The 22,529-nt window shown below is 42.1% G+C and overlaps 2 long non-coding RNA genes across 3 annotated transcripts in view; both read right to left on the minus strand.

Moving 5' to 3' along the window:
- Nucleotides 1-544: 544 nt before the first annotated feature.
- On the minus strand, nt 545-13,032 carry LOC121825084 (uncharacterized). 2 transcript variants are annotated; one of them, XR_013047056.1, is made up of 3 exons: nt 12,490-13,032; nt 2,601-2,723; nt 545-1,142 (listed from the first exon to the last, which is right to left on the minus strand). It is a non-coding gene; the product is annotated as an uncharacterized LOC121825084 (long non-coding RNA). The 2 variants fall into 2 exon arrangements; XR_013047057.1 differs by lacking the exons at nt 545-1,142; nt 2,601-2,723 and adding an exon at nt 6,345-6,679.
- A 6,631-nt stretch (nt 13,033-19,663) lies between these two features.
- The window catches only part of LOC143270123 (uncharacterized), a 32,389-nt gene continuing 29,523 nt past the window's right edge, over nt 19,664-22,529 (minus strand). Inside the window, exon 3 of the long non-coding RNA XR_013047080.1 lies at nt 19,664-21,078. This is a non-coding gene — a long non-coding RNA (uncharacterized LOC143270123). The remainder of the gene's footprint in view (nt 21,079-22,529) is intronic.

The raw sequence follows: 22,529 nt of genomic DNA on the forward strand, positions 1-22,529 counted from the left end.
TGCCATCCTGTAGCAGGCTTCCAAATAATCACTCAGAGGCTTATATTAATTTTAAATGCTCAGCTCGTAGCTCAGGCTTGTTAGTAACTAGCTCTTACACTTAAATTAACCCATAATTCTTATCTATGTTTAGACATGTGGCTTGGTACCTTTTGTCAATCTGGCATTCTCGCCTTGTTTCCTCTGTGTCTGGCTCATGACTCCTTGACTCTGCCCTTCCTCTTCCCAGATTCTCCTAGTCTGGTCACCCTGCCTATACGTCCTGCCTGGCTACTGGCCATCCACCATTTTATTAAACCAATTCAAGTTACAGATCTTTACAGTGTACAAGAGCATTATTCCACAGCATTTCCCCTTTTTTGTCTAATTAAAGTGGAGGGACCTCTGTTTACCTTGGCAGGGATCCTAGAGTCATCTGAGAAGAGGGAACCTCAATTGAGAATGGCTTCTGTAAGATCAGCCTGTAGACAAGCATGTAGAGCATTTTATTAGTTAGTGGTTGATGGGTGGAGGGCCTAGTCCATCATCAGTGGAGCCATCCCTGGGCTGGTTGTCCTGAAGCAAGCCATGAAAAGCAAGCCAGTAAGCAGCACCCCTCCATGGCCTCTACATCAGCTCCTGCCTCCAGGTACCTGCCCTGTTTGAGTTCCTGTCCTGACTTCCTTTGAAGATGAACTATGATATGAAAGTATAAATCTTTCCTCCTTGATTTGCTTTTGGTCATGGTGTTTCATCACAGCAATAGCAATCATTAACTAAGACAACATGACAATAATTCTGTCATATTTTCCATAGAGAAACAATACAGACAATTTGATCTTTCCCTTAATTGCTTGGCTTTTTTATTAATAGTTCATAAAACTGCTGTGGTAATTCATTAGCAATGTCATGTCAGATTTGGGAAAAATCTACCACCACACTAGCTTTATTATAAGGTGCAAGATTTGAAGACATTCTGCGTTTTCTTGCATAGAAGTCAGTCTTGAAAATTTTGACAGGTCAGCATTTGCTAACAGCCCCTGGCGGCCTTTGGTGCACTGGTGTAATAAAAGTTTGCTGGTTTTTCAGTATTGGTATTTCCCAACAACTTAGCAGGAAATTTGAAAAGTTATGTTCTTGCTTCTGCCACATCTGATTCCTTTCTGAAAAGAAAAAAAAATGTGGGACATTCTAATTGTAGATGCTGCATTATCAAGTACATTCTTAGAAGGATAGAACTTCTGTTTCAAATTATCCGCTTAGTGTTTTACATGTTTGATGATTGGAGGGATTTTCCACTGATTAGCTCCTGAGTCTGGGCATTCAAGTCCTGGTTTATTCTCTGCAGCCCACACAGTCCTAGGGCTGGGGTCAATTTTATGTTGTGAATAAACCTCTGCCCGCCCTGCTTGGTGTCAGGGCACTGGGTGCATCCACACAGTGGGAGGTAGGACTATTTCTAGAAGCTACTCCTACACAAGGGTGGTTAACAATAGCTCTGTTGCTCTGGAGAGATGGAGAATGTATAAATTCATGTCCGTGAGCCCAAACTGCCACTGCCAGACATCCTGCCCAATTAGACACACCAAGTGCCAATAGATACAACACTGCCCAGCTCGAGGGAATGTGACAGAAGGTGGTGTGGGAAGAGACTGTGATGGTCTGTGCAGAGAGAGCAACAAATTTGAAGTTTCATTTGATTCTCAGAAATCACCCACTAGCCCTCCAAGCAGAGAAGCCCTTGTAGACTGAGATTTCCTCACATCTTCTGAAAAGCATGAAATGGGATAACAAAGACCACACCACATGCTAATCCCCGGACCATAATCTGGGACACAAGTTTTAAAAAACACATCTTTGGTTGCTACAAAGGTTGTCAGGACCAGGTGTGGAATCCCCCTCTTTTTTTCCATGAAGTATTTGGCACCCAAGTGATTGACTTATGAGCTATGGTAACTGGGATGGTTCTGGGTCAAGAAGAGCATTCTGTACCCTAAACCAGTCCATCAGAGTGTGGGTCACCCTCTCCTGTCCTTCCTCAAGTGCCCTGATGAAATGCCACAGCCTGAAGACATCTTGCTTCTGGCCCAGCTCAAGCTCACTATGAAACAGGGTGAGAGCGAGCAACATGAACTGAGCTCCTACTGCACCCAATGAGCTGGGAAATGGCACATGACAGAACCTTAGTGTGAGCAGAGGCCCCATGAAGTTATAGGAACTGTGTCCTTGACATTACTCAGTCTAGGTTCCTTAGAGATCCATCCCGTGTTCCTGCAATGGGGCAGTTTTCCAGAAGGAAAAAAAAAAAAAAAAAAAGACCATGTACTCCTCTCTCTAGAAAGCGTAAGTGGAGCCAATTACCATCAGAGTCGAGTCCTATGACCTTCATAAGATGCCCACAGGTCTTCTGTGTTGGACTTGGCCAGTAGCAGCAGCATCCCAGATCACAACCATCAGCCCCTCTGGCCTCTGTAGTCAGGATTCTCCAGAGAAGCAGGACCAAAGGATAGTTGATATTTGTGTTCCTATCTGTATCTTTACCTTGTATATCATCTCTGTGTCAATCCGTATCGATATACAGAGAGAGACTTTTGTAGTAACAACCACGGGACCCTTCTTACCTTCCTAAAACCCATGGCTCTGCAGTTTTGAGTCTGACGAGAGGAGGCAAACTCGTTGAAGATTTCCTTCTGTCTTGAGCTATCTGTGGAAACAGCTTTGGTGGTTTCCAATAGACAGGCTAACTGCGAGGGGGCAGGAAGACCAAAAGAGTAGATGAAAAGGCAGAGGAAGGAGAAGGAAGACAGTCTGATCTAGCAATGAGGATGTGCTAACATTTGGGGTTGGGTGTGCAGGCTGCTGCCGCTTCTGACCTGCTAGAACCTTCTCAGAGCCATGCTGCTGGGGCTCCCTGGACCTAGGGTGGGCACTCCCAAATGAGTGCCTCCCTTGTTGAGGTAACTAGAAGCTAGGGTCACCCTTCACTTTGCAGACATCTACAGTAGCTACACTGTCCTAATCACAGCCCTCCAGCTCCTCCCCTCACTCACAGCCCCAGTCTTCTATTGGCAGATTCTGAAGGGACTCCTGTTTGCAAGGGAGCTTGGGAAATGTAGTCTATGAACTTGCAGGTTTGGCTATAGGCACTGTGTCTATACGGGGACTGTTGAAGCTACTGTTCCTAAAGATCTTAATAGTGTCTTGGTGGTTCTCTTTGCATCATTTTTATCAAGGCAGGAGTAAAGTTTAAATAATTTAATACGTGGTTTTTCAGTTCATCATTGCTCTTGCTGCCCTAGGCAGCATCCTTTTATTTCTTCAGTGACAGGTTTTAAGGAATTTTATATATACCTACAATACTGTTAGAGTTTATATATAAAAATGACGAAAGGCAGACTACTGAATCTATTAGTCTGAGTTTATCAGATGTCACTGGACTGGACATTGTTATATATACAATGGAGTTTTTATCTGAATCTGTCAAATGTTAATGGACTAGACATCATTAATGTAATTTTTGACTGTATATATTGTATATACTTATTGGATAGTGTTTCTTGTATTAGTTATAAGCTTTTTTAATTTTAGACAAAAAGAGGGGAAATGTGGTGGTATTGTGTTCTCCAAAATATTGTGTACCCTAATAAACTTATCTGGGGTCAGAGACAGAACAGCCACAATATTAAACATAAAGGATAGGCAGTGGTAGCACACGCCTTTAATCCTAGCATTCCAGAGGCAGAAATCCATGTGTTCAAGGATACAGCCAGGCATGGTGACTCACGCCTTTAATCCCAGAAAGCCAGCCTTTAATCCCAGGGAGTGGTGGTAGAAAGCAGAAAGGTATATAAGGCGTGAGGACCAGAAACTAGAAGCATTTGGCTGCTTAAGCATTTGGCTGGTTAAGCGTTCAGGCTTCGGAGCAACACAGTTCAGCTGAGATTCATTCTGGATGAGGAGTCAGAGGCTTCCAGTCTGAGGAAACAGGACCAGCTGAGGAACTGGTGAGGTGAGATAGCTGTGGCTTGTTCTGTCTCTCTGACCTTCCAGCTTTCACCCCAATTACTGGCCCAGGGTTTGATTTTATTAATAAGAACTTTTAAGATTCCTGCTACAAAGTTTTTTTTTTGTTTTGAAGGGGACAATTCTTTTCTTAAAATAAGCTGATTTTTATTACCCTGGGTAATACGAAGCTCAGGAAGGAAGGACCATGGCTGTCTTCCGTGTCTACTTCCGAGAAGCCCTGTTTAAGCCCTCTGTTTGACAGGCTTTTCACTTCCCATTTGGAACATCAAGTAAGTCTGATGTCTTAGATAGAACACCATCTTCTCTTCCTTTTCAATGAATTTATGGTGATTGTTAATCATATTCTACTTCTGTATCTATTCCCTGAGGGGTGAGAAAGACATATTCAAGCTGGCTGAAGAATCATGGGCTTTTGGAGGTGACTAGTCCCTACCAGTTGGCCTCTGTTTTACCTTTACCTGAGGAAACTGACATGCAAACATGTGTGTGCCTTCACCTAAAGCAACACAGAGAGGCTGACCTGATTCTCCTGGCTAGATCCCATTGTTGCTGGTTGCTGTTCTCTGAGATGTTCATCTATCTAGATAGCCCTGTGGTGGCTTGCCCCATTTTTTCCATGTAGCCCATTGCCCTAACTATAGATGAGGACATAAGGGGCAGCGAAATTCAATGGCCTGCCTGCCGAAGCCAGAGCAGCTGTTGCTGGAGACAGGCATCAAACCCAGGGCTACGGGTCCTCATATTAAAGCACCTGCCACGCTATCAGGATGGTTCTGGTACCCAAGGTTCTTGGGTGGTGTCTACTCTCTGGATGATCAGGACAGGATCATGGCAAAGTTGATGAACTCTAAGAGTGTGTGTGATACTCACATTCTAAAGCAGCAGGCTGTATGTGCTAGTGATACCCACATTCTAAAGCAGCAGGCTGTATGTGCTGGTGATACCCACATTCTAAAGCAGCAGGCTGTATGTGCTGGTGATACCCACATTCTAAAGCAGCAGGCTGTTTGTGCTGGTGACACCCACATTCTAAAGCAGCAGGCTGTATGTGCTGGTGATACCCACATTCTAAAGCAGCAGGCTGTATGTGCTGGTTCACAGTTGCACTCACTGTGCTGCTGACGGAAATACTTTCACGTGCCCGGCTACAGGATGTAGGTCTCCAGACATGAGCTCAAGGAGCTGTGAATCACTCAAAAATCCTCATCCATGCTACAGGGAGTCAAGTCCGCAGAACTGAACAAGGTGTCTATTTCAAGGCCATTCTAAAGTCGTGACTCTGGGCTGGATTGCTCTACCAGTGCCACGGTTTGGCTTGATATTTTGGAGAGTAAAATACTCTGTATCCTTCCACGGTCTTTATTTACTACGTTTGTATTTTAGTTAGCATAGAAAAGAATGGTATTCTGGTTATCTCACTTTTATACCAATACAGCATTGTGTTTTCTAAACAGTCCTCCTCCAGTGCCTCCTCACCTCCTCTCACTGGGCTTTTCCCTCCTCACAGCTGCTTTCATGTCACGTGAATGCATAAGGATTCTTAAAAATCCAGATTCCACATATAACCAAAACCATGTGCTATTGTGTTCCCCATCATCCTCTTGTCCAAGCCCCCACTTCCAGTATTGTTAATGTCCACAAACCAAGAAAAAGAAGCCAGTGTATTTTTTCAATCTCCTATTTATTTTTCGAAGGCTAGTTTTTTTTATACCTGTACATTTTGAGAGCAATGGTTACCAGAGGAGCAAGCATTTCCTGCTGTTACCTCACTCCAGGGCCAAGAGAAAGAAGCAAGCAAGGTCACCACTTGGGTTGCATGTTTTAGGATTCCCTTAATCAATCAAAAATACTAATCTTGGGCTGGAGGGATGGCTCAGAAGTTCAAGTGCTTGCCCCTAAAGCAAGGGGACCAGTGTTCAGAACCCCAGGACTCATGTAAATTCCAGGTGAGTATAATAGCCCTCCTGTAATTCCAGCTTGGGGAGGCAGAGACAGGATCCTGGAGCAAGCTGTCTGCAGAGACTACTAGCCTTATTGGTCATCAGGATCTATTAAAGATATTACCCTTTGGTCTGGGTAATCTGAGAAAGGGTCCTTGATTTCTTTTAGAATCAAAGGGGCCTGTTTCCACCATGACAAATTTTCTCTTACATGATAAGCGGGAGATTCTAGCAGAACAGAAGCCTTTCAGAGGTGGAGGGCAAACTTTCAGAGAGTTACTGTGACTGGATGTTTGTTTCCTCCAATGACTTAGCTGTCATTTCCTTTGGGGAAACACACTTGTGCTTATTTAAATGAAAATATTCTACATGGGCAAGCTAACAAGAATAATAGCCAACAGCTTTCACAATCGCTTTATTCCTTTTCTTCAAATTCCGGTGGACTCTGACCATAATTTTCAAGTCCGTTCAGAATTCTGGAGGGCCACAGGCAGACAGGACTCGGTGTCAACACACATCTGGGTGTTTGTGGTCCTTGGTGAGTGTGAATAGCTGCAGTGAATGAGGCAGAGGTGAGCTGTTTGATGAGCTTCTCACAATCTTGGTTAACAGAGGGAATCGGGAACTGGATAGCCATTCTAAGCAGCTGCTGGAGCTGGGTTGAGTGACCTCAGATGACATCTTCCCATCACTCTCTCTAACAGACAATGGTTTTCAAAGCTGCTGACTTCACACTGGAATAGAAAGGGTGAGCTGTTTCCAAGGGAAGCTAGGGGAGGAAGAATAGTCTAGAATGGACCACAAATCTAGTCATGTAGAACCACTTTGGGTTTGCCAGCTCTTGAAGCACTGAAGGGACATTTTTGTCCTCAGAGCCGTAGGGCGCCACTAAACACAGATGCAGCAAACCAAACTGCTATTCTCATAGTACCCTGGACAAAGGGTCAGAGTTTCTCGGTCTGGATTCCAGAAAGCAACACCTCATCAAGGCTTCACAGAGGCCCTGGGGACAGTCAGGCATCCAGACATTCATTCCGTCCATCTGTCCGACTGCCCTTCCTTCCTTCCTTCCTTCCTTCCTTCCTTCCTTCCTTCCTTCCTTCCTTCCTTCCTTCCTTCCTTCCTTCCTTTTTTCCTTCCCTGTCTCCATCTCTCTGTCTCTGTCTCTCTCCACCCCCCCTTCCACGTTAGCTCTCCACATGCTTAGTTGTGACACCTGGATAAGCATTTAATGCACATGTGTTTCTGCAACACAACATTTAACGAGACCCACACAGACTTTTTGAGAGCTTTTAGAACAGATCAAAAGACCGAAGCAGACATCCCCAGGCAGGGGGTAAGGGTCAGTCCTTGGGGAGAGCTCACATCCAGACCTAGAAGGATCTTTGCCTGGAAGGATCTTTAATGGCCCAGGAAATGTCTTCCATGCTAGAGAGAGCAGCTATCCCTTCTGCTGAAATGTAGGACAGCCTGCCAATTCAAACTCAGATTTTTCTTTAAAAAAAAAAAGTTTTCTTTTGTACTGGCAGCCCCCGCTTCCTGCGATGCCATTTCTCACTCTACGCCCTCAGCCAGCTTGTTTCCACGCCATAACATTCAGCTCAAACCTCACCTGGGGGGAAGCTCATCCTTCAGAACAAGTGGCTCTTCTTCTGGGCTCTCCAGAACTCTCCTAGAGCTCTTCCAGATAGAATTGTAAGAGGCTCTGCCTATTGATTTCCCCATCCAGCTCAGTACCTGAAAGGCGTTCTCCCCAGAGATGACCAACTGATTAAATCGGGGAGATGAATGAATAATGGAGAAGTTATTCTCTGCACTCAAATTTCTGGTAGATGGGATGATTCCGTGACTGCCTCGCCAGGCTCCTTCACGTTTTTGCAGTAAAACAATCAGGATTTGCAAATCCTCCCCAGTTTTGGGGTTTGAACCATGGAATACATCTGAAATAACAGCTCTAATGTCACACGCCCGCCCGGCTGCTTAGTGGAATTTTGGTGTGAATAAACTTCTTCCGGGTTCTCACGTTGTGGAGGCGTGCATGGGTGTGACTTTCCCCGGGGAGACGTAAACAAAAGTCTATTTCCCTGAACACTGACAGCAAACCAAAGAAACAAGCACACCTAATTACGCTGATGGACCAATGAGACCACAGGAGCTACACACCGGTGTGCTGATGACTCCTAGACAGTTGTTACGGAAAAGCCCCACCCAGCAAAGGGGACTCTGGAGCTCTGTCTGCCCTTGGCCTTCCTGCCTCAGTTTCCCAAGGGTTTAGACTTCAACCATGTCCCACTACACTCAGCTTAGTTTTTTTTTTTAAATTTCTGGTATCCATTTTTAATGTTCTTTATTCTTTTGTTCTTGGTGTCTAGTAGCCATTTTTAATGCTCTGTCTTCTTTCGTTGTTGCTGTATAAATTACACTTTGTGTGTGTGTGTGTGTGTGTGTGTGTGTGTGTGTGTGTATGTGTGTGTAGCTACAATGGTACTCTTTAAGATATATTTATTTTTAATTGTATGTATATGAGTAATTGGCCTGGGTGTATGACTGTGCCCCGCATGCATGCCTGATACCTGCAGAGGTAAGAACAGGGGGTCAGAGATCCTGGAACTGGAGTTATGGATGGCTTTGAACCGCCATGACTGTGCTGGGAACAAACCCAGATCCTCTGTAAGAGCCACATCAGCTCTTAACTGCTGGGCCATCTCTCCAGCCCCTGACAACTGTATCCTTTAGCCTGTAGGTACCCCACAGTCCAATCTCCTGCCTGTTTCCTGGTCTAGCCTCTGACTCTTCCACTTGCCATAGTGGGAGACACCAGAAGGGCAGCTTGTCGTTAAGTCCTTCCATACCAAACAATCTAAGACATGACCTGCAAACATGTCCGGGTTATTTTTGAAAACCTCTGCCCAGGGGCCTCCTGCGGGATGCATTGTGATGGATCTGTGGCCTGCAATCTACAGCCAGCCAAGCTCTATGGAACCTTTGTGCATGAAAAGGTAAAACACAGGTGCTGATCCCCGAGGGTGTGGCTACATGGACGCCTGTTTCTGCCAGTGAGAGACGGTGGTGGTGGTGGTGTTTTACTTATTTAGAAAATTCAATTGACTCTTCGGGAGCCTTTCTCTCCTCTCTCCACTGGACTATCCCCTGTTCTCTCCTCTGAGACTTAATCACATTTCCCAGACCTGGCTTCTCTGCATCCGTCACTATGGTGATCATCTTTTTCTCAGCTTAGCAGTACGTCAACTGTAATGGCGTTCACTCTTGGCCCTTCAGAGGCACAGCTGGGCAGGTCCTGCCCCGAGCTCGCATCTCACACAAGTGAGGGTCTATCTACCAGGGAAGCAAAAGGAAGGGGCTGTGGGCAAACATGTCCAAGGACATGTGTCAGGTTCCTGTCCATGGGTTGCCCACAACTAATACCGCCCTTGCACCCCCGTATAACCTCACTCTTCACCCCAGGAATGAACTTCTAGGAGACAGCAGGTGGAACAGATGTCTCCCCGTGGGAGATATTTCCATGGAGTTCCCCATGAAAAACAAAGCTGGCTGCTCATCTTCCCCTTGTAGCTGTCTGTAAGTTCTCCTGAGCAGCCAAAGGAGAACTCCTCCTGGACAGTCCCAATGTCCCACGTCCATGGTTTTCAGTTACTCTTGATAGGCTCCCATCCAGACTACTGTGCTGAGGACTGGCCTCCAGGCTTGTGCTTTTGTTTTTTAACTCCAGCCCTAGGTTTGGAACAAGGTTAACCACCTGAAACAACAGAGTTCGCCTAATCTGAAGTGATCTATTTCCCCGGTAAAGACTGCTCTCTGTTATTTTTATTTTCAAAGGGAGTTAACATATAACATGGGTGTTAGCGTGTCTCTGCCTCCCTGAATGGGTCTGTTTGTCTCCGCTTCCTTCTCTGTTACACTGCTAAGCCTTGCCTTCCTCTGGGTTCAGGGAATTTTCAGTATTAATGAGGACCAAAGGCCTCTGTATTGTGAAACTGCCTCTCTACCGTCTACCCCAGTAAATAGTTTCTTAAAGCATTTAGTAACTTGGGAAGTGAGCAGAACTGTGACACCTGGGTGTGCTGGCAGTTTATAAAATTCCTCTATGAAGAAGGGAATGGGTGGGTAGGCAGTTTGTATTCAGCACCTCGGAACATGTACAGAGCATGGGTGCTTCTCACAGCGATCAGCAACAGCAGGACCGGGGACTTGGACAGATGCAAATTTCTGGGTCCTCCTCTGAATCCATTGCACTGAAAATTCACTGGCGATTACTGAGCAAGTCTTGGGAGAAAGCTTCTCGAGAAAGCCTACCCAAGCGTGGAGAGCCGAGTCTGGTCCACATAAAAAGCATCCATGTAAAAAGTCACATGCAGTGTGATCTCATAATCTCCACCGGCAAGGTGGAGACGGGGATCTCCGAGGTTCATGGGCCAGCCAGTCCTGCTAATCCACTAACTTCAGGTCCCAAGGATGGATGCTATCTCAAAAAACAAGGTAGAAGACATCAAGGAATGATACCTGAAGGTGGCCTCTGGATTCTGTTCACATGCACATGTGCATCTCCTTAAAGGAACACCACACACACATGCGCATGCATGCATGCCTGTGCTCTCACGCGCGCGTGCGCGCGCGCATACACACACACTATAAAAGGGAAATGCCACTTTCCATGTCTTACAATCTACAGGGCTATGCAACTCACACCCATGACACATGCATAAACTTGATAAAAAAAAAAATTGTTCCAGGTTGTTAACATCAGAGAAACTGAGTCACTGACATTTCCACCTTCAGACACGTTCATAAGACAGATAATTTTTAATGGAGACATGTCAATAATGTTAAGTCCACGCGAGTTTGTACAGTAGGTCCCTCAGGGAACTCAACACTCCACAGATGGCCTGACTGTAAGAAAATCTCGCTGGAAAAGCAAAGCTAAGCTGAGAACATCTTGTGGCCCGACAGAGGAGATCCATCTTCGTCTAGAATAATCTTTCCCATATTATCTCTGCATTTAGGATTGTATTCCTGGTAAATCATTCATAGGAAATCATCCGTGTAAAATTTTCTGTCACAATAACCTTGATGTGTTAAATTTACAAAGTTAAAGGCTTCTGAGATGAAAATCTCATTTTTTTAAAAATTCTTTAAAATGCTTAGGTTTTAAAATACCATGAAAATATAAAATCCGAATAAGTCAGATGAAATATGTATAAGGCTTGGAAAATTGAATTTTTAAAACCATAATCCTTGACAATTACATTTTGCTCTCCTAGAGTTGTCTAAATTTTTTCTCTGCTTATATCCCTTTGTCTCTTTCAGAAATTAATCCTGTATGCCATAGGACCATTACATTGTCCGCCAATTTTAATACATCAATTTACATGGTTTATCTTAACTGCTACCCGTGATTTATTTTAAATGTGGAAACCCTTAATCTTTCCTCCTCAGCCCATCCTTTCCTCTCCTTCTCTTTCTTTCCATGCAGGTCTTAAGGTATTATTACAAAGTTCTTACTACATTTATCTTTTATCTGCAAGATCTTACTGTATTGAATTTTTATATTTGTTTTGAATTCTTCTGACATTTCATTTTTAAAGATTTCAAAATAAATAACAGTTATGTTGTTCGGTTTCTAATAACATATTGTCTATTATTTCAACTGAATTAAAACACAGTCTCAGACCTAGGGTATATTATTATATTCAGATATGTTTTTCTGTAGGAATATTTAACTTTATTTTAATTGTTGTGTGTGCATGTGAATGGAGGTGCTCACAGAGGCCAGGAGACCTCAGATCCCTTGGAGCTGGAGCTGAAGATGTGGTGTGCCACTCAATGTGGGTACTCAGAACTCAAGTCCTCTACAGGGCAGCAAATGCCCTTAAACCCAGAACTGTCCCTTCAGCCTGGCTTTTCAGCTGGCCTTGAATTCATTCCTACCCAGGGATGGAGACATTTTATGTGTATTTCATGAGCATACCACAAGCACACTGACTTCCTTCTCTACTTCTGTCAGGGTTTAACTAGATCTTTTTCATTATTCCATCTGAGCCTTAAAAATTTACAGAGAACCTTGTGAATTCTCTCCACCGCCACTTTCGAATTGGAATTCTGTGAAATGGTGCTTTTTGAAGTCAGAATCCATATGACCTCAAGGCTTCTCATTTGATAATTGTGTTGTTTGCTTCTGTTGTTCCACGTATTTTCCTCACATATCTCTTGTCTCACATATCTCATGTATATTTCATGTGAAACTAATGCTTTGGTGTGGGGAGTTATACGTGTGTGTGTGTGTGTGTGTGTGTGTCCAGAGTGGGGGTGGGTATGGGGTCAAGAGTCTGCTATCACTCTCCACCCTGTTCTTGGAGGCAGTGAACCTGAAGCTACCATTCTGCTGGGATGCTTGGCCAGTGACTTCCCGGAATCTACTCATCTCTATCTTCCAGTGCTGGGGTTATAAGCATTACAGTCTTGTCTGGCTTTTAAATCAATATTGGAGATTTGAACTCGGATCCTCTTGCTTTGCAAGTGCTCTTACCTGCTGAGCCATTTCTCTAGCTTCTTGAATCTCGTTCTTCAATATTTGATAGTTTGGTGCTATTTTTGAGGGAAACTCTTGCCCATCCCTAAGACCAGCACTGAGGAAATCGGTCAGCGAGGACTTTGAAACATCGTCGTCAATCCGTTCCCCTCAGGAGTCCAGTCACTCGCACCGGTAGAGGCTTTGCCTTTTATTCGGACTCTTGGGATTTGAGTCGAAACAGTGTGAGCGTCTCTGTTTCTCGCGTGCTTTTCCATTACCGTGTCCTAACCCTCACCATGCTCTTTTCCTGCGTTTGCAATTCACCCTGAGATTTCCGCAGCTCTTACGTTCCGCCCAGCACCTTTTCATGACCTACCTGTATGGAACCTCGATTTTTATTTCTCGATTCCGATAACGTACTTTGCTTTCTCAGTGTTCTGTGACAACGTCACACATGCATATAAAACATTCTGACCACACCCCTCCTTCACCCTCTCTACCCTCCAACGGTCCCGGCTGCCCTTCCTCGCACTCAGTGCCCACCCCAGTTTCATCTCCTTTTTGTTTTATTTTGTTTCTGTTTCGTGACCCCCTTGGGTATCCCTGGAGCTGCTCACATGGTCTTGGGTGGGAGGTTATCCACCGGAGCGTGAGGAACTTACCAGTAGCTACAAGGACTTCCTCTCTCTCTCAGCAGCCTTTAACGGCCACTAGCTCCCCTGGGTCGGGTGGGGAGTGGTCCCACGGGCCTGTCCCTCACCCATGGCTGAATGCCGGCGGGCTCAGTCTGGTGAGGTCGGGCTCAGTCTGGTGAGGTCACCGCGGTTGCTGTGCATTAGTGAATGCCATGATTGTCATGCTTCTAAAGATAGTTGATGTTCCTGGGATTTAATCATCTCTGGATTCTTAGAACCAAGGCTCTGTCTCGTGGTTTCAGAGTGTAGGTAGGAGGAGATGCTACTTGGGAGTTCTGAAAGCCTGAAAACTTACTATTGTGTGTGCTTTATGCCGGCTGTGTGGATTTGAATTTCTATGTTTGTGGGGATAGTGTGTTCTTGCGATTTCTCTCAGCCCCCTGTTTTTCGGATATGTTGTAATACTTGAATGTCTTCTTAAAGTAGGCATCTCTTTTTCCTTGTCAGTGGAGACTAAAGGCATGCCTTTTCAAGACAGGATATACATTTTATAAACCAGGAGAACCCCTTCCCCAATCCGATCTACGGGATTTCTGCATCTTGCCAGAGTGTCCCTTCCAAACTTCCACTCAGGCAAGGCACTGCCCATTTTTTGTTTCTTCCTCCTCTCCCTCCCTCCTCCCTCTGCCCCTCCCCCCTTTCTTTTTGAGACAGGGTTTCTCTGTGTAACAGCCCTGGCTGTTCTGGAACTCACGCTGTAAACCAGGCTGGCCTCAAACTCACAGAGATCTACCTGCCTCTGCCTCCCAGGAGCTGGTATTAAAGACCTGTGCTACCACTGCCCGGCTTTTTTTTTTTTTCAGTCTGTTGGGGAAGGGGGGTAAACACGCATATCTTTGTGAGTGGGGTTTTCATTTATCTAATCCCAGGGGAGGTTCAGCCCTTTTCATATACTTCCGTCTGCATGTCCTCTCCTGTCAACGGCCTTTCTTTCTCTCTGGAAAGTTTTCATTTTGGAGTGCATTTCTCTTTCTAGGTGAGCTGCTGATTTTTTTTAAGATCATGGAAATATTATATGGACTGAGCAGATTATATTTAGGAATATGTATATGCAAACAGACACAAATATATTCATGCAATAACAGTAAAAGGAGAGACCATGAAATCAGAGAGCAGGATGGTAGATAGGAAGGTGTGGAGGAAGGAAAGGAGGAGAGAAATGTAACTATATAATAATCTCAAAGATTTTAAAAAGAAAAAGAAAAATACACAGACACACATATGCATACCGTAGACCCACACATGGCATTATGCATATGAAAAATCTCCAGTTAGAGTGTACTACTGACATAAATGTTATCTGGAATTAAATAATAATACAATTTAATAAGCAACTGTAAATTGCAATTGTTATAAAGTATAATATTCTAGTAGAAATAATAAAAGTATTAAACATTTAAAAAAAAAAGATCTTGGAAATAAGCTTTTAATGTGTATGGTTCAATAACCACATTTGGTTAGAGGACTTCCTAGGTTACTTTTCTCATTTGGTATATTGTAAATGAACCAGTATAAAGTTAACATTTCAAATTACATTTCAGTGCCCTGTAGGAACACTAGTTTTGACCTGTAAGTTATCAAAATCAGAGAACTTTCTAATAAGTTTACTAATTTATCTTAGAATTCTCTTAGATTTCTTTAGGTAGATATAATCACATCAACTGAATGTAGCCGGAAGGTTCCTCCGGTCCCGTCCGGCCCTGTGGTCCCTCAGCCACTTATAAAATAATCATTCAGAGGCTTAATATTAATTATCAACTGTATGGCCTATGCCAGGCCTCTTGTTAGCTAGCTCTTATAGTTTAACTCAACCCATAACTATTAATCTATTTATCACCACATGTTCCGTGGCTCTCCCTGCATCCCATTACATGTTGCTCCTAGGATGGCAGTCTGGCATCTCCCCCACTCCACCTTTCTCTTTCCTGTCTCTCTCCTTGGATTTCCCACCTACCTCCAAGCTGCCTTGCCATCGGCCAAAACAGCTTATTTATTAACCAATGGGAACAACATTCATTCACAGAGTACAGAAAGACATCCCCCAGCACTTCTGCTTCTCTATCTAATCAAAAAGGAAGGTTTTAGCTTTAATATAGTAAAATTATATATAACAAATACTTATCAAAATTATGTTTTATGATTCCTCACTTTCGAAGTGTGTTCCATTGAATCTCTTGGGTTGATTTCACTGCCTACACATGTGCCCTGTTCAATGGAGACGTACACTCATCATTTACTTGTTATCTGTTATTGGCATTGTTATTATTTGGGTACTGGCGATTGAACCCAGTGCCTTATCATGCCAAGCATGTGTTCTACCAGCTCTGCATCCACTCAGATACACATATTTGAATACATGTTTTCTAATCAGCACATACATACATAAGTAAAAGATGGCTCATTAGGTACAGCGTCTGCCACCAAGTCTAATGACCCAAGTTTGATCACCAGAGCACAAGTAGTGGACGGAGAGAACTGGTCCCCCAGCTTATCTTCTGACCTCAACAGAAGGGCTGTGACAAGTGCTGGTATGCACACACACACACACACACACACACACACACACACACACAATAAATAAATAAATAAATAAATAAATAAATAAATAAATAAATAAATAAATAAGTAAACAAACAAATAAATATAAAAAATTAAAACACTTAAAGAACATCAAGATAATTGAATTTGGAAGTATTTATTGCTTACACAATAGGTTCTTCACCATTATTTCAGCATGCAAACAAAATAATAATTGAGATATTTTATATTATTTTCTGCTATGAAGTCTTTGAAATTAGTGTACATTTTCCTCTTAGAGCATCTCTCTGGGGACCAGCCCCATTTTAAGTGTGGGTGCTCACAGAGGTTTGTGTCCTCTGTGTGGAGTCAATGTTGGATGTCCAGAATCATGTGAGTTAACAGTGGTAATATTAAAAAAATCTTTGTTTTCCTAATCAAAAGGGAATGGCTTGAATACCATCTTAAAGTCAGGATTTCTTTGGCTCAAAATTTCATCATTTAAAGAACATTCTTCTATTCTCAGTTTCAAAATTTTTTAAATCACAAATAAATTTTGAATTTGTGGAGATGTAGCATGAATCTTAAAAGTTCTTATTAATAAAGTCAAACCTGAGGCCAGTTATTGGAGTCAATGCTGGTACATCAGAGAGACAGAACAAGCCACAGCTACCTCAACTCGCCGGATCCTCAGCTGGTCTTGTCTCCTCAGACTGGAGGCCTCTGAGTCCTCATTCAGAATGGGTCTCAGCTGAATTGCTGCTCAAAGGCCTGAATGCTTAACCAGCCAAATGTTTCTAGTTTCTGGTCCTCATGCCCTATATACCTTTCTGCTTTCTACCACCACTCCCTGGGATTAAAGGCTTGCTTTCTGAGATTAAAGGCATGAGTCACCATGGTTGGCTGTATCCTTGAACACATGGATTTCTGCCTCTGGAATGCTAGGACTGAAGGCATGTGCTATCACTGCCTATCTTAAGTATCTAGTGGCTTTTCTGTTCTCTGACCTCAGATAAGTTTATTAAGGTACACAATATTTTGGGGAACACAGTACCATCACAGACATGTACAACTGTTGAGATTATTGTAACTCTCACCACTAATTTATTAATATTATTGAGTCCATTAGTGAATTTAAAAATTAAATGTTTATAAGCATATATAATATAATACAGTACAATATACTAGATAATATAATAGGTCACGGGTTCTCTTAAACTACATGGCACCTGACCGTGAATTGCTTGTTCACACAGAACTGCATTTTTTGTTTACTAATACATTATTTGTAAGGTTCTGATTTTATTTTAGAATGATGTTTGTCTTTGTTTTCCTTTGTCAGGCAACTCTATTTCTTTCACAGTGAGCATAGATTGCTGAAGGAAGGCTGAGTCAGCACCCCGGGGAGAAAAGGACTTGTTAGGAGGAATTCCTGTTCTCTTTTTCCAGTCAAGATCGCAATGAGACCTATGAAACAATTGGGTCACAAGTCTTTATACGTTATATAAAACAACTTCAAAAAAAAAAAAAACAATAGAAATGGTATTCTATAAAACTTATCTTTGAAATCAGTCTGAATGCCATGGAAATTGATTCCAACAGTTATTTCAATTATATCTTACATTTAAGTTCTGTTTTACTACAGGAAAATTTGAATAAAATCAAATAAAATAGTCCATGTTTGCTACATACTCAGAGGCTGTTTAAATATGTAATATTATAATTAAATAGATAATAATAATTGATATCTATTTGATTTATTATTACAGATCTCTATTATAGATACCTATTTATTATTATAAATATGAATAATTGTGAATAAAATAAGATACTCTGTTTATTATATATTGGGAGGCCATTTAAACAGATATCTGTTTTAAATATATAATAACTAGAATTAAATAGATAATAATAAATAGATATCTATTTTAATACACTTTTTCCCATAAAATTATTTCAACTAATTACTAAAATTTCCTTTTAGTGTGATTTTTGGTTAGCTTCCTATTTGTTGAGTGTCTGTGCTGCTAATGTCATTTGCCAGACTATTCTCAGTATTTCACCCCTTATTTCCTAGGATTTCCTGTGCTTCTGTAGCTCTGCATCCCTTTAATGCTGAATAGTCTACTTGTACCTGGTCTGTTTTCAATCCTGGACCCCACAGGTCTTTCCAATGACTCCTTCCAGAAAATCAAGTCTTGTAGATACTGTCCTCCGTATCTTTCTATCACTGTTCATCCATTTCCATTCTAATAGTTAGTGTGTTTCTTCTACTGTCTTTATATAAAATCTCTGTTATTTTCTAGCTATTTAGCAAGGAGCAGTGTTCTCTCTCTCTCTCTCTCTCTCTCTCTCTCTCTCTCTCTCTCTCTCTCTCTCTCTCTCCTTCTCTCCTCTCCTTCCCTCCCTCTCCCCCTCCCTCTCCTTCCCTCCTTCTCTCCCTCTCCCTCTGCCTGTCCCTCTGCCTCTCCATCTCCCTCTCCCTCCTCTCTCCTAGTTTTTGGTTGGTCTTCTTGTTTTTGTTTTTAAATGGATCTCCATACTCATTGGACTGAGTGAAACAATTTACATTCCTTTAGCTAAGGGTTCCCTTTTCCCTCACCCTCACCAGATTTTTTTTTCTTATTTTTTATCTTAATGGTAGTTATTCTGCCTAGAATAAGGTGGAATATCAATGTATGTAATTTGAATTTAAAGATTTGGGCTATTTTTTGAGCATGGTTATTTTCACACAGCCTTCTGTATTTCATCTTTTGAGAATCATTAGGCCATGTATGGTATTGATAGGGTTGTTTTTTTTTCTGATATTTAGATTGGTGGGGGGGGGCATTCTTTATATATTCTAGGTATTAATCCCATGTCAGTTGTATAGCTAGCAAAACTTTTCTCCTCTTCTGAGGGCTGTCTTTCACTTGACTGTTTCTTTTGCCTTGCAGGACCCTTTTAGTTTCATGCAACCCCATTTGCCAATTCTCAGTTTTATTCCCTGAGCTAATGGAGGCCTTTTTGGAAAGCCCTTGCCAATTCCTATATCTCAAAGAGTATCCCATTTTCCTCTAGCCGTTTAAGAGTTCCAGGTCTAACATTAATGTTTTTGTTGTTTATTGGATTGGATTTTGTGCAGTGAGACATGGAAATCTGGTTCCATTACTCTACATGTGGATACCCAGTTTTCCCAATCCCGTTTGTTGAAGGGACTCTCTTTTCTCCTGTGTATATATAGTGCTATGGTTGTGTACATTTGTTTCTGGATCCTGCATTTTCTTCCTTTCTTTGATCTACATGTCTCCTTTTCTCTCATGGTTGTTACTCTGTGCTGTAACTTGAAATCATGTGTGACGTTATACCTTCAGCAACGTCCATTTTGCTGAGGATCACATTAGCTAACTGGCATCTTTTGTACTTCGGTAGGAATATTAGGATTACCTTTTCTACTTCTTTGAGAATGTCATTAGAATTTTGATGGGAATTGTATTGAATCTGTAGATTTGATTTTGATAATGCAGTAACTTTACTATATTCATTCTTCCCATCCAAGAGCATGGGAGCTTTTTGCATCCTTTTCAGATTCTTTTACATCTTTAAAAGTTTTATTGTAGAGATCTTTCACAGCCTTGAGTAGCTTTTTTTCCTAGTTATTTTATTTTGGAAACTAAGGTCAATGACATTGTCTTCCCAGTTTCTATCTCAGTGTGTTCATTATATGAATATAGGAAGCATAACAATTAGTCTTCCTATTGTTATGAAGGTGTTCATCAGTTCTGGAGTTTTCTGGTGGATCTTTAGAGTCTTTATAAGTTACTGCAAATAGCAGTAACTTCACTACTTGCCTGAAAATAAATCCTCAGGTTCTTCTTTATATTTCCTAGAACTTTGTACCTAAACCTATATTCTCATTCTCTGTCAGCAACCTGGGCCACCAGTGACAATCTCACTACAGCAGAAGCTCTAACCAATGATGTGGCAATCTGAGCACATTCTCTCTCTCTCTCTCTCTCTCTCTCTCTCTCTCTCTCTCTCTCTCTCTCTCTCTCTCTCTCTCTCACACACACACACACACACACACACACACACACACACACACACACACCTCACCATTGTGGAGCGATTGGAACGCTTGTTGACATTATTCCATCCCTTTTGATGCCTCCATGAAGATAGAACCTGCTTCCATGTTCTTCTGCTATGTGCCACACACTTAGGATGCCTTCTTGACGGATACAGAATCTTCTAGATGTTTCCTTTGTGTCTCTACATTTCTTCATTGACTCATACTTTCTTACCCCTTTTGTACTGTACTCTAGGAATTCCATGACTCAGTCTCCTACTCTGTGAATTTTCTCTTGAGGAGTCATCTACTTGCCTTTCCACCCTGACAATTCTTCCTTACTGTTCATGTTTAGGATCCACAGTGGCTGTTCAGGAGAGACTGGCTTTGACCCCTTGCCTATTTAAAGTTACTGTTCTAATTCTTTCTTTATGTACCTTAATTATATTTCCTAAACATGCCTTTGTATGAGTTGTATCTTTCATTTAAATTATGTATTTGTTTATTTATTGGATGGGTCCCAGTATATAGCCCAGACTGGCTTAGAACTTCCAATCCCCCTGCCTCAGCTTCCCCAGTGCACACACTTGAAGAAGTGTGTGTTCTACCACATCTGGCTCATTCTCCTTTTTTTCTTGAAATGTGAGTTTAATTGAAGTCTCTGGCCCTCATGTTTGAGAGGGTCTGTCTGATGACAGAAATATGTATTTCAAGAATTTCTGTTTAGATGATAGTACTCTGCCTTGGATTATAGTATTTTTTTTTCATTTTTGTTTGTTTGTTTTGGAGATTTTTCTTTTTCTGTCTATCCTAGGGATTCGAAGACAAAGAGACAAGTGGTTTGTGCATATGCCAATCTAATCTTTTCCCTGCTGCTTTCTAATTAAGTTTTTATGTTTATTATGCTAGAATGTGGTCCTTGGGCAGTTTGTCACAGAGTTAGTACAAGTACTGTGGTAGTTTTGCATGACAGTGGAATGCTCACATTTCAATTTAAAACAATATAGGAACTATTTTGGAATAAACACAGACCTTACTTGTCTGAAGGCTTTTTTTTTTTAAATTTTTTGAGTTTTGTAAAGATAGTAAGTTCACATGGATGTGTATGTGCACATGCACATGTATGTGTCTGTGTGTCTATATCTGTGTGCATGCACTCGCCATGTGTATATAGTTGCCCTGGAGGCCAGAAGAGAGTGTCAGATCCAAAAACGTTTGAGTTACAGGCAGTTTGGAAACCACCTGGTGTGGATGCTGGACAGGGCAACAAGGCTTCTTCACTGCTGAGCCATCCCTCCAGTCCCTGAAGGCTTTTGGTTCATTCCTTTGGCAAGTTCAAGAATCCTTGGGGGAGGAAAAACATTTCTTCAGTGATGTAGTAATGAATAAGTTGCCTGTATATATGTAAATAACCCTGTGCTCCAATAAATGATCCCAATTAAACCCATTGGATCACCAAAAAGAAAGAAGAAGAAGAAGGAGAGAGAGAGAGAGAGAGAGAGAGAGAGAGAGAGAGAGAGAGAGAGAGAGAGAGAGAAAGAATATTAGGGCAGGGAAGCAGATGGAGAACTCCAGGGGAAGAGGAAAGAGATCAGCAGGAGTCAGGGGACAAGACAGAGTAATGGGGATGAGAATGATGAAAACACATCAATAAAAATTTCACAATAAAGCAACTAATTATGTGATAATAAAAACACAAACAAATAAATATGAAAAATAATCTGCCAGTATAAAATGCTGCATGATTGAGCAAACGTGTTAAAAAGCCACTGCATGGAGTTCTTGATGGCTCAGAGGACGATGATTTATGGGGAAAATAAATATCAACAAGTCACATGAAACTGTTGTCGACAAATAATTCTGCGTATGAGATGGTTTTAGGACACCCTTACTACTTTGTCTTTTGAGGTTTCATAATTAATATGACATAGCAAATAATGACTCAAAGGTCTGAAAGGACTCTTTCAATACATATAAAATATAAATGTTGTGTGAAAAAAAATAGCAGTGTTATCATGCCATAAAATAAGGAGTGACATTTTCTTCCCTAAGTGTACCTTCAAATTGGTACATTAGATTGCTTGAATTTGGTATTAGGCTGGAAGTAGAAAGTAGAATCATTTGAGAGAGTTAAAAGGGTGTTTTAAAGCATTTTTTTTTAACTCCTTACAGTGTATACGCCACCACACTAGCCCCTGTGAAAGGGAGGGCAAATCGTGGTTCAAATGAGAACCTCATGATAGAGCAGAAGTAAATAAGGAGGAACATACGCTTGTCTGGTGGCCTATAAGCTGTAAAGGCTTTGCCTGCAGCCATCTTCCCATGCAGTGTGAAGAATATCCACCAAGACTGGAATGGTGCCTCCTGCTCTAGATGGAGGAAAACCTCAAAGACAGTCATTTGAATGTAGGGCAATATCAACCAGGTCAAGATGCTGGAAAAGACACCGTGGAGAAGAGGTCTCCAGCACAAGTCTGTTAGTTAAACAGTGAATAGCTTCACCAGGCTCCATCATGTGCTGTTAGGTCAAGCAGTGGTATACACCATAAGGTCAGAACAGGTTAGCCCTCTCAGAGAAGGTCTCAGAGGGTAATCAGCCTCGGTGCCTGGGCTTCGTTGTAGAAGGAATTGGGAACCATTGCCTAGGTTTTGTATCGTAAGTAGATGTGATCTTGTGATTTAGTGATGTGTAAGGAAGATAAGCATGGAGCATGTAAGGTTGCATTGGGGCTGAGGAAGCAGCAGGTTGTATGAGGAAAGGACTGGGCCGATGGAGGAGCGCAGGCATGGCAGTA

Source organism: Peromyscus maniculatus, chromosome 22, assembly GCF_049852395.1.
Source record: "Peromyscus maniculatus bairdii isolate BWxNUB_F1_BW_parent chromosome 22, HU_Pman_BW_mat_3.1, whole genome shotgun sequence".
NCBI lineage: Eukaryota > Metazoa > Chordata > Mammalia > Rodentia > Cricetidae > Peromyscus > Peromyscus maniculatus.